Source organism: Bombina bombina, chromosome 7 (assembly GCF_027579735.1).
Source record: "Bombina bombina isolate aBomBom1 chromosome 7, aBomBom1.pri, whole genome shotgun sequence".
In the NCBI taxonomy this organism is placed as follows: Eukaryota; Metazoa; Chordata; class Amphibia; order Anura; family Bombinatoridae; genus Bombina; species Bombina bombina.
Window position 1 is genome coordinate 29,865,525 of NC_069505.1, and position 11,627 is coordinate 29,877,151.

The 11,627-nt window shown below is 43.9% G+C and overlaps 1 protein-coding gene across 4 annotated transcripts in view; it reads right to left on the reverse strand.

Moving 5' to 3' along the window:
* PC (pyruvate carboxylase) overlaps positions 1 to 11,627 on the reverse strand; it is a 1,247,468-nt gene that overhangs the window by 43,189 nt on the left and 1,192,652 nt on the right. The window lies entirely within an intron of this gene.

The following is an 11,627-nucleotide window of genomic DNA, read 5'->3' on the forward strand; positions in this document are numbered from 1 at the left end:
ACTGTGTGTATAACATAAGTGAGGCTACTAGTGTGCAGGTAATGTAGCTAATGTCACTGTGTGTATAACATAAGTGAGGCTACTAGTGTGCAGGTAATGTAGCTAATGTCACTGTGTGTATAACATAAGTGAGGCTACTAGTGTGCGGGTAATGTAGCTAATGTCACTGTGTGTATAACATAAGTGAGGCTACTAGTGTGCAGGTAATGTAGCTAATGTCACTGTGTGTATAACATAAGTGAGGCTACTAGTGTGCAGGTAATGTAGCTAATGTCACTGTGTGTATAACATAAGTGAGGCCACTAGTGTGCAGGTAATGTAGCTAATGTCACTGTGTGTATAACATAAGTGAGGCTACTAGTGTGCAGGTAATGTAGCTAATGTCACTGTGTGTATAACATAAGTGAGGCTACTAGTGTGGGGGAAATGTAGCTAATGGTACTGTGTATGTGTCTGGGTATATGTGTGTGTAACACAACTGAGACCACTAGTGTGCAGGTAATGCAGCTAATGGCACTGTGTGTGTGTGTGTGGTTGTGTATGTGTGTATATTTGTGTGTTTGTATGTGTGTGTGTGTGTATGTGTAACACACCAGATTGCACGTGAGTGCAGGTGATATGTATGTGTGACACTCCTAAGGGCACTAGCGTGCAGGTGATGTGTGTGTGACACTCCTGAGGGCACTAGTGTGAAGATGATATGTGTGTGTGTGTGACACACCTGAGGGCACTAGTGTGGAGGTGATATGTGTGTGTGTGTGACACACCTGAGGGCACTAGTGTGGAGGTGATATGTGTGTGTGTGACACACCTGAGGGCACTAGTGTGCAGGTGATATGTGTGTGTGACACTCCTGAGGGCACTAGTGTGCAGGTGATATGTGTGTGTGTAACACACCTGAGGGCACTAGTGTGGAGGTGATATGTGTGTGTGTGTGACACACCTGAGGGCACTAGTGTGAAGATGATATGTGTGTGTGACACACCTGAGGGCACTAGCGTGCAGGTGATGTGTGTGTGACACTCCTGAGGGCACTAGTGTGAAGATGATATGTGTGTGTGACACTCCTGAGGGCACTAGTGTGCAGGTGATATGTGTGTGTGTGACACACCTGAGGGCACTAGTGTGGAGGTGATATGTGTGTGTGCGACACACCTGAGGGCACTAGTGTGCAGGTGATATGTGTGTGTGACACTCCTGAGGGCACTAGTGTGCAGGTGATATGTGTGTGTGTGTGACACACCTGAGTGCACTAGCGTGCAGGTGATGTGTGTGTGTGACACACCTGAGGGCACTAGTGTGCAGGTGATGCATGTGTGACACACCTGAGGGCACTAGCGTGCAGGTGATGTGTGTGTGACACACCTGAGGGCACTAGCGTGCAGGTAATATGTTTGACACACTTGAGGGCACTAGTGTGCAGGTGATGTGTGACACTCTTGAGGGCACTAGCGTGCTGGTGATAAGTATGTGTGACACTCCTAAGGGCACTAGCATGCAGGTGATGTGTGTGTGACACTCCTGAGGGCACTAGTGTGAAGATGATATGTGTGTGTGACACACCTGAGGGCACTAGTGTGGAGGTGATATGTGTGTATGACACACCTGAGGGCACTAGTGTGCAGGTGATGTGTGTGTGTGACACACCTGAGGGCACTAGTGTGCAGGTGATGCGTGTGTGACACACCTGAGGGCACTAGCGTGCAGGTGATGTGTGTGTGACACACCTGAGGGCACTAGTGTGGAGGTGATGTGTGTGTGTGACACACCTGAGGGCACTAATATGGAGGTGATGTGTGTGTGACACACCTGATGGCACTAGTGTGGAGGTGATGTGTGTGTGACACACCTAAGGGCACTAGTGTGAAGATGATATGTGTGTGTGACCCACCTGAGGGCACTAGTGTGGAGGTGATATGTGTGTGTGACACACATTAGGGCACTAGTGTGAAGATGATATGTGTGTGTGACACACCTGAGGGCACTAGCGTGCAGGTGATATGTGTGTGACACACCTGAGGGCACTAGTGTGGAGCTGATGTGTGTGTGACACAACTGAGGGCACTAGTGTGAAGATATGTGTGTGTGACACACCTGAGGGCACTAATGTGCAGGTGATATGTGTGTGACACACCTGAGGGCACTAGTGTGGAGGTGATGTGTGTGTGACACACCTGAGGGCACTAGTGTGGAGGTGATGTGTGTGTGACACACCTGAGGGCACTAGTATGGAGGTGATGTGTGTGTGACACACCTCAGGGCACTAGTGTGGAGGTGATGTGTGTGTGACACACATGAGGGCACTAGTGTGAAGATGATATGTGTGACCCACCTGAGGGCACTAGCGTGCAGGTGATGTGCGTGTGTGAGACACTCCTGAGGGCACTAGCGTGCAGGTGATATGTGTGTGTGAGACACTCCTGAGGGCACTAGCGTGCAGGTGATATGTGTGTGTGACACACCTGAGGGCACTAGCGTGCAGGTGATATGTGTGTGTGACACACCTGAGGGCACTAGCATGTAGGTGATGTGTCTGTGACACACCTGAGGTCACTAGCATGCAGTTGATGTGTGTGTGACATACCTGAGGGCACTAGTGTGGAGGTGATGTGTGTGACACAAATGAGGGCAATAGTGTGAAGATGATATGTGTGTGTGACACACTTGAGGAACGTGTAGGTGATGTCTGTGTGACACTCCTGAGGGCACTAGTGTGCAGGTGATGTGTGTGTGTGACACAACTGAGGGCACTAGTGTGCAGGTGATATGTGTGTGACACACCTGAGGGCACTAGTGTGGAGGTGATGTGTGTGTGACACAACTAGGGCACTAGCGTGAAGATGATATGTGTGTGACACACCTGAGTGCACTAGCGTGCAGGTGATGCATGTGTGACACACCTGAGGGCACTAGTGTGCAGGTGATGCATGTGTGACACACCTGAGGGCACTAGTGTGCAGGTGATGCATGTGTGACACACCTGAGGGCACTAGCATGCAGGTGATGTGTGTGTGACACACCTGAGGGCACTAGTGTGGAGGTGATGTGTGTGTGACACACCTGAGGGCACTAGTGTGGAGGTGATATGTGTGTGTGTGTGACACACCTGAGGGCACTAGTGTGGAGGTGATATGTGTGTGTGTGAGACACACCTGAGGGCACTAGTGTGCAGGTGATATGTGTGTGTGTGACACACCTGAGGGCACTAGTGTGCAGGTGATATGTGTGTGACACACTCCTGAGGGCACTAGTGTGCAGGTGATATGTGTGTGACACACCTGAGGGCACTAGTGTGGAGGTGATGTGTGTGTGACACAACAAGGGCACTAGTGTGAAGATGATATGTGTGTGTGACACACCTGAGGGCACTAGTGTGGAGGTGATGTGTGTGTGACACACCTGAGGGAACTAGTGTGGAGGTGATGTGTGTGTGTGTGACACACCTGAGGGCACTAGTGTGGAGGTGATGTGTGTGTGACACACCTGAGGGCACTAGTGTGGAGGTGATGTGTGTGTGACACACCTGAGGGCACTAGTGCGGAGGTGATGTGTGTGTGACACACCTGAGGGCACTAGTGTGAAGATGATATGTGTGTGTGACACACCTGAGGGCACTAGCGTGCAGGTGATATGTGTGTGACACCACTGAGGGCACTAGTGTGGAGCTGATGTGGGTGTGACAACTGAGGGCACTAGTGTGAAGATGATATGTGTGTGTGACACACCTGAGGGCACTAGTGTGCAGGTGATATGAGTGTGACACACCTGAGGGCACTAGTGTGGAGGTGATGTGTGTGTGACACAACTAGGGCACTAGTGTGAAGATGATATGTGTGTGTGACACACCTGAGGGCACTAGTGTGGAGGTGATGTGTGTGTGACACACCTGAGGGCACTAGTGTGGAGGTGATGTGTGTGTGATACACGAGGGCACTAGTGTGAAGATGATATGTGTGTGTGACCCACCTGAGGGCACTAGCGTGCAGGTGATGTGCGTGTGTGAGACACTCCTGAGGGCACTAGCGTGCAGGTGATATGTGTCTGTGTGACACAGCTGAGGGCACTAGTGTGCAGGTGATATGTGTGTGTGACACACCTGAGGGCACTAGCATGCAGGTGATATGTGTGTGTGACACACCTGAGGGCACTAGCATGTAGGTGATGTGTGTGACACACCTGAGGGCACTAGCATGCAGGCAATGTGTCTGTGACACACCTGAGGTCACTAGCATGCAGTTGATGTGTGTGTGACATACCTGAGGGCACTAGCGTGCAGGTGATGTGTGTGTGACACACCTGAGGGCACTAGCATGCAGGTGATGTGTGTGTGACACACCTGAGGGCACTAGCGTGCAGGTGATATGTGTGTGACACACCTGAGGGCACTAGTGTGGAGGTGATGTGTGTGACACAAATGAGGGCACTAGTGTGAAGATGATATGTGTGTGTGACACACCTGAGGGCACTAGCGTGTAGGTGATGTCTGTGTGACACTCCTGAGGGCACTAGTGTGACCCATTCCCTTCCAGTGCTACACAAACCTCTTAACCCATTCCCTACCACTACACACAACTCATAACCCATTCCCTGCAGCGCTACACACACCTGTAACCCATTCACTGCCAGTGCTACACACCTCTTAACCCATTCACTGCTAGCGCTACACACACCTCTTAACCCATTCCCTGCCAGCGCTACACACACCTCTTAACCCATTCACTGGCTGTGCTACACACACCTCTTAACCCATTCACTGCTAGCGCTACACACACCTCTTAACCCATTCCCTGCCAGCGCTACACACACCTCTTAAGCCATTCACTGGCTGTGCTACACACACCTCTTAACCCATTCCCTGCCAGTGCTACACACCTCTTAACCCATTCCCTGCCAGTGCTACACACCTCTTAAGCCATTCACTGCCAGTGCTACACACACCTGTAAACCCATTCACTGCCAGTGCTACACACATCTCTTAACCCATTCAGTGCCAGCTCTACACAAACCTCTTAACCTATTCACTGCCAGTGCTACATTCACCTGTAACCCATTCACTGCCAGTGCTACACACACACCTCTTAATCCATTCACTGCCAGTGCTACACACCTCTTAACCCATTCACTGCCAGTGCTACACACCTCTTAACCCATTCACTGCCAGCGCTACACACACCTCTTAACCCATTCACTGCCAGCGCTACACACACCTCTTAACCCATTCACTGCCAGCGCTACACATTCTTCTTAACCCATTCCCTGCCAGTGCTACACACCTCTTAACCCATTCCCTGCCAGTGCTACACACCTCTTAACCCATTCACTGGCAGTGCTACACACCTCTTAACCCATTCACTGGCAGTGCTACACACCTCTTAACTCATTCCCTTCCAGTGCTACACAACCTCTTAACTCATTCCCTTCCAGTGCTACACACACCTCTTAACCTATTCACTGCCAGCGCTACACATACCTCTTAACCCATTCACTGCCAGCACTACACATACCTCTTAACTCATTCCCTTCCAGTGCTACACAACCTCTTAACTCATTCCCTTCCAGTGCTACACACACCTCTTAACCTATTCACTGCCAGCGCTACACATACCTCTTAACCCATTCACTGCCAGCACTACACATACCTCTTAACCCATTCACTGCCAGCTCTACACATACCTATTAACCTATTCACTGCCAGTGCTACACACACATCTTAACCCATTCACTGCCAGCACTACACATACCTCTTAACCCATTCCCTGCCAGCGCTACACACACCTCTTAACCCATTCACTGCCAGCGCTACACACACACCTCTTAACTCATTCCCTTCCAGTGCTACACACACACATCTTAACCCATTCACTGCTAGCGCTACACATACCTCTTAACCCATTCACTGCCAGCACTACACATACCTCTTAACCCATTCACTGCCAGCACTACACATACCTCTTATCCCATTCCCTACCAGTGCTACACACACCTCTTAATCCATTCACTGCCAGCGCTACACATACCTCTTAACCCATTCCCTACCAGTGCTACACGCACCTCTAAACACATTCCCTACCAGTGCTACACGCACCTCTAAACACATTCCCTGCCAGTGCTACACAAAATAATGCTGAATATCTATACACACACATATATATACACATACACACAGATTATGGACAATTCACCATATCAGATTTGCTATCAGACAAACACTCAGGGCTAGATTACAAGTGCCGCGCTGTTGTGCGCGAGCGAAAAGCTTTTTCTCTTTTATTACAAGTGGAAAGTAAACGCGATCACTTAAGCACAATTGAAGTTAATGGGACCTCAGAGCTCTGGTTAACTATTACACAAAACAAAAAAAAATGCTAATACAAAGTACAGTTACACTCATAATAACACCATCTAATAAAAATTATTCACAAAAAGTTATAAGGGCTTAAAGATATGAGGTCTCAGCCAAGGGCTTTAACATAGAGATACGTTTACATGTCTAAAGATGTGTATGTGTGTGTATATATATATATATATATATATATATATATATCCATATCCAAAGGAAAAAGACAAATGGCTCCAGCACTGTTTCATAAAAGTGGAAAAACCTTTATTGAGGTGATATCATGAAAAGACAGCAACGTTTCGGGTAACACAGACCCTTAATCATGCTCAATCAATCAGAGCATGATTAAGGGTCTGTGTTACCCGAAACGTTGCTGTCTTTTCATGATGACACCTCAATAAAGGTTTTACCACTTTTATGAAACAGTGCTGGAGCCATTTGTCTTTTTACTTTGGAATTACATATTGGAGGTGAGCAGGACCCTCTGGCTGCCGTGCACTTTGCTATTTATATATGAACTGCTGACTTGTGCTGAACCTATTGCTTGTTTTATATATATATATATATATATATATATATATATATATACACATCTTTAGATGTTTAAAAATATTTTTATATATATGTTTGTTATTATATTATATATATATATATATATATATATATATAAAGTATATATATATATATAAATAATAATTGTATTTATGTGTGTATATATGTATTTACAGACACAATTACACATATACACACAAATACATATGTACAAATATTTAGACATATATGTAAGTGCATTGGAGTCCTTTGCAGTCAAGTAGCTGAAAACATGTAAAATCGTATTTATGTAATATTCATATTTAATAAAGGTTTTAACTATGTATTTACTGTAAATATTTCACATACCAAAGCTCTTCACATAGGGGAATATGTTCTATGCATTTCTAAATAGATATTACTATATATTATATATAGGAATATCTATTTATATATCCATGAAAGGGCAAGGATATGATATTCCTCTAGGGACCCCATTAGTGCTAGGACTGTTACTTCTGAGAGGGTAAACGAGGGCAGAGAGAGAGATTGGAGAAAAAGGTGTTAGTGGAGAAAGAGATAGCGTTAAGAAAGAGTGGAGGGAAGAAACAAAAAAAAAGAGTGAAGAGTTAGAAGAGAGGAAAAAGAGTGAAAACAATAGATATGGCCTAATAGAGAAGGGAGAGGGTAAAAAAGAGAGATTGCAGAGAGGAGGGAGTGGAGAAAGATAGATGAGAGATGATAATTATAAAAAAACATTCCAGGTCGGCTATGACCTCACATTAATGTCAGCACTCTCTGTATTCCCTCAGTTCAACAACATTTTTGTGTCCAGCTGTTGTCTTCCCCAGAACCCCAAGTTGATGTTACTAAACTGTTATGCACTTATTTTTGTTATTTTAATACTGCATGTAGCATTATTTAATTCAATCATGGTATAAAACAAACAATATATATATAAAAAAAATACTTCGCAATAAGGGGTTTCACTTTGGCTAAACATATGCAAAGAGGGGGGTGGGTTAGCGGGCGGGATTAAAAGTGGCGACTAACAATTTGGGCTTGAAATTTTATATAGGTATAGATATATATTGTACCAAATACCATTATATATAAATATAAAAATATGTATTTATAAATAAATAGAACATATTCTGTTAGGCGAAGAACATTGGAATGTGAAATATTCATATTTTTAGAATCCCCCCCCCCCCCCACACTTTTTTCTGCTCCATTGACTTCTACGGGGGAATAGGTTATTGCGCATGCGATATTGTTAGTTCAGCTTTTTATGCGTATTGGGTTAACGGTGAGTGAAAACAGTTTACTTTCAACTTGTAATATGGGCGCAACTCGACAAGCACCAAAAAGCTTACTTTTAGCGCAGTTAACGCTCAAGCGGGAGCATTAAATAACGCATTAGAAAATAGATGGCTATTAATAATGAATCTAATAGGGTGGAAATAAATGATAGCTGTAATGGAAACACTAAACAGCTCCCATGTTGTTACTGACGAGGGCAAGCGGTGCATATACCGAGGCTTGTGTGTACAAGATATAGGCTCAGCCTACAGCGCATTTCAGCAGCACAGAGAGGAGATGTTGAAAGCTACAGACAGATATGGGGACAGACTGATATTAACCGCGACACTAAGCTCCGGGCAACAGTTCTCTGTCGCCTGGGAGTGTGCACAGATACTCACTTATAGGGTCACACAGCTAACTGCCAGCAAGAGATGGGGGAGGAAATGCAAAGAAAGAACACAGATGAAAATATAGAACTTAATACAGTTTAGACAAGGAGCAATAAAACACATTATTTATGGCATCGATTTATTAACCCATAAAACATGTCCCTGTCATTATGCCACTTTATCCCTATATGTCACTTTAACCCATTAAATATGTCCATTTTCATGTTAGTCACTTTGTCCCTACATGATACTGACCCTTTAACCCATTAAACATGTCCTTGTCATTTTAGTCACTTTATCAATACATGACACTGACCCTTTAACCCATTAAACATGTCCTTGTCTTTAGGTCATTTTGTCCCTACACTACACTGACCCTTTAACCCATTTAACACATCACTGTCATTAGGTCACTTTGTCCCTACATGACACTGACCCTTTAACACATTATACATGTCCTTGTCATTTTAGTCACTTAATCCCTACATGACACTGACCATTTAACCCATTAAACATGTCCATCATTAGGTCACTTTGTCCCTACATGACACTGACCCTTTAACCCATTAAACATGTCCCTGTCATTAGGTCACTTTGTCCTTACATGGTACTGACCCTTTAACCCATTAAACATATCCCTGTCATTAGGTCACTTTGTTCCTACATGACACTGACCTTTTAACCCATTAAACACATCACTGTCATTAGGTCACTTTGTCCCTACATGATACTGACCCTTTAACCCATTATACATGTCCTTGTCATTAGGTCACTTTGTCTCTACATGATACTGACCCTTTAACCCATTATACATGTCCTTGTCTTTAGGTCACTTTGTCCCTACATGTCACTGACCCTTTAACCCATTAAACATGTCCCTGTTATTAGGTCACTTTGCTCTGACACGGCAGTGTACAGCATATTCAGACACAAGCTTCTCAGCCATCAGAAGGGACCCTAGAGCACACTCCCCTGCCATAACCTTGCTCCGTTACGCTGATGTGAAACCCAGCACAACTAGATCAGATGGTGTAAGGAGGAACGGCTTTCATTTGTTACAGCTTACAGAGGGAGTGAACGATGGCTGGAATGTAAATTGCTATTGATCCCTGAGAAAGAGATGCAGAATGGAAATTCAATACTTTCTAGGAGGACTTGAGAAGATCTGGGCCATTATCCCAGGATATTTTCATTCTGCGGTCCTGTGTGTGACCATCAGAGAGGACAATTAGTGGCAGATTCCCATATAACCAGACTTAAGTGCTATTAATGGACTCTTACATATTTACCTGAACAGAAGCTGAACCAGTGATTATGTGACAGAGCATTGTCACGTGGCTTAATAAGCTGCTTATTATTTCAAGGACAAAGACACAAAAAGAGAAGAGAATGCTTAAAGAATAAAAACAGGTTCTGTGTGAGTCATTCTGCAAGAGAATTAGTTTGATCAAATTGGAGTTTTTATTCCTAGTCAAAACATGAGAACCTTTAAAGGACCCCTCAATGCAGTGGAATTGCATAATTAATAAGTGCATAATAAAAGAAACACCTACTTTCAATTTCAAATAAGCAGATTTTTTTTTTGGACACATTTATTTTTCTCTCCAATGTTCCGGCCCCCTGTATCATGTGACAGACATCAGCCAATCGCAGACTAGTATATGAATGGGGAGCGAATGGGTTAAGAGGTGTGTGTAGTGAAACATAGATGAATAATTACAATATAAATGTATTGGCAAAATGCTTCTAGTAAAAGTTATCAGTGTTTTAGTGTTAGCGTTTGCCTCTGCACGTGCATGTGAAGCATAGCTAGATATGCTCAGTGCACCAGCATTTTATGTACTGCAGCTGCTCAGAGAGCCAGTGGGCGTGTATCATTTTAGCAAACTAACAAATTGAGTCATTACCAGATGGTACAAGCACCTTAGGCTCTGTTTAAAATGCTGGTGCACGGTGCATACTTGAGTACACTTTTAAAACAGCTATAACTTTTACTAGAAGCATTTTTGCTAATACCCGCTTATCACATTAATGCTTCTATTCAAAACTGAAATGCAGCCATGTAGATTACGGTTTTTGCTAGAATGTCCCTTTAAAAGGATAGAAAGCCCAGAAATGTTCTTTTGTGACTCAGACAGAACAGACACCCAATTGACTTTGTTAAGAAGATACCTAGGTAGGCATCTGCAGCACTACTGGGCAGAAAATAATGCTGCCACTTAGTGCTCTAGGATAACATTCATGCAAAACTGCTGCCATATAATGCTCTAGAAATGTTCCGCCTCATGAGCATACTACGTCCCTGCTTTTCAACAAAAGATACCAAGAGAACAAAGAAGCTTTAATAATAGAAGTACAATAGAAAGCTGTTTCGAATCACTGCTCTATCTGATGAATGAAAGAAAACGCTTGGGTTTCATGTCCCTTTAAAGGTTAGAGTTGGATGCTGTCCAAGGTCCTGAAACTCTGATGATGAAGGAAAGACACAGAGAACTTTCCCCTAAATTCTAAAATAAAAAAACAATTACTTTAAAGGGACAAACACATTTTTTTCTTTCATGATTCAGATAGAAAATACAATTTTAAACAACTTCGTAATTTACTTCTATTATCAAATTTGATTTGTTCTTTTGGTATCTTTTGTTGAAAAGCAGGGATGTAAGCTCAGGAGCGTGCACGTGTCTAGAGCGCTATTTGGCAGCAGTTTATTTGCAAGAGCACTAGAGGGCAGCGCTATTCCCTGCCATGTAGTGCTGCAGAAGCTACCTAGGTATCTCTTCAACATAGAATATCATGAGAACAAAGTAACTTTATAAAATTGTATGTTCTTACTGGGGATGGGGGGGTGGGGATAAAAAAAAAATCAACTTTTTAATTTAAATTAAAGGCAAATCAATTAATGAAAATGCATAGCGGCATCATGTGGAATTATATTTTGATTTGAATGTCCCTTTAAGACATAAACTAGGCACTGTTAGGGGTTTGATATAACAAAAATGTTTGTAATCTTAATATGTTCAGTAGGCAACAAAGTGACAAATCTCAGACCAACAATGGTCAAG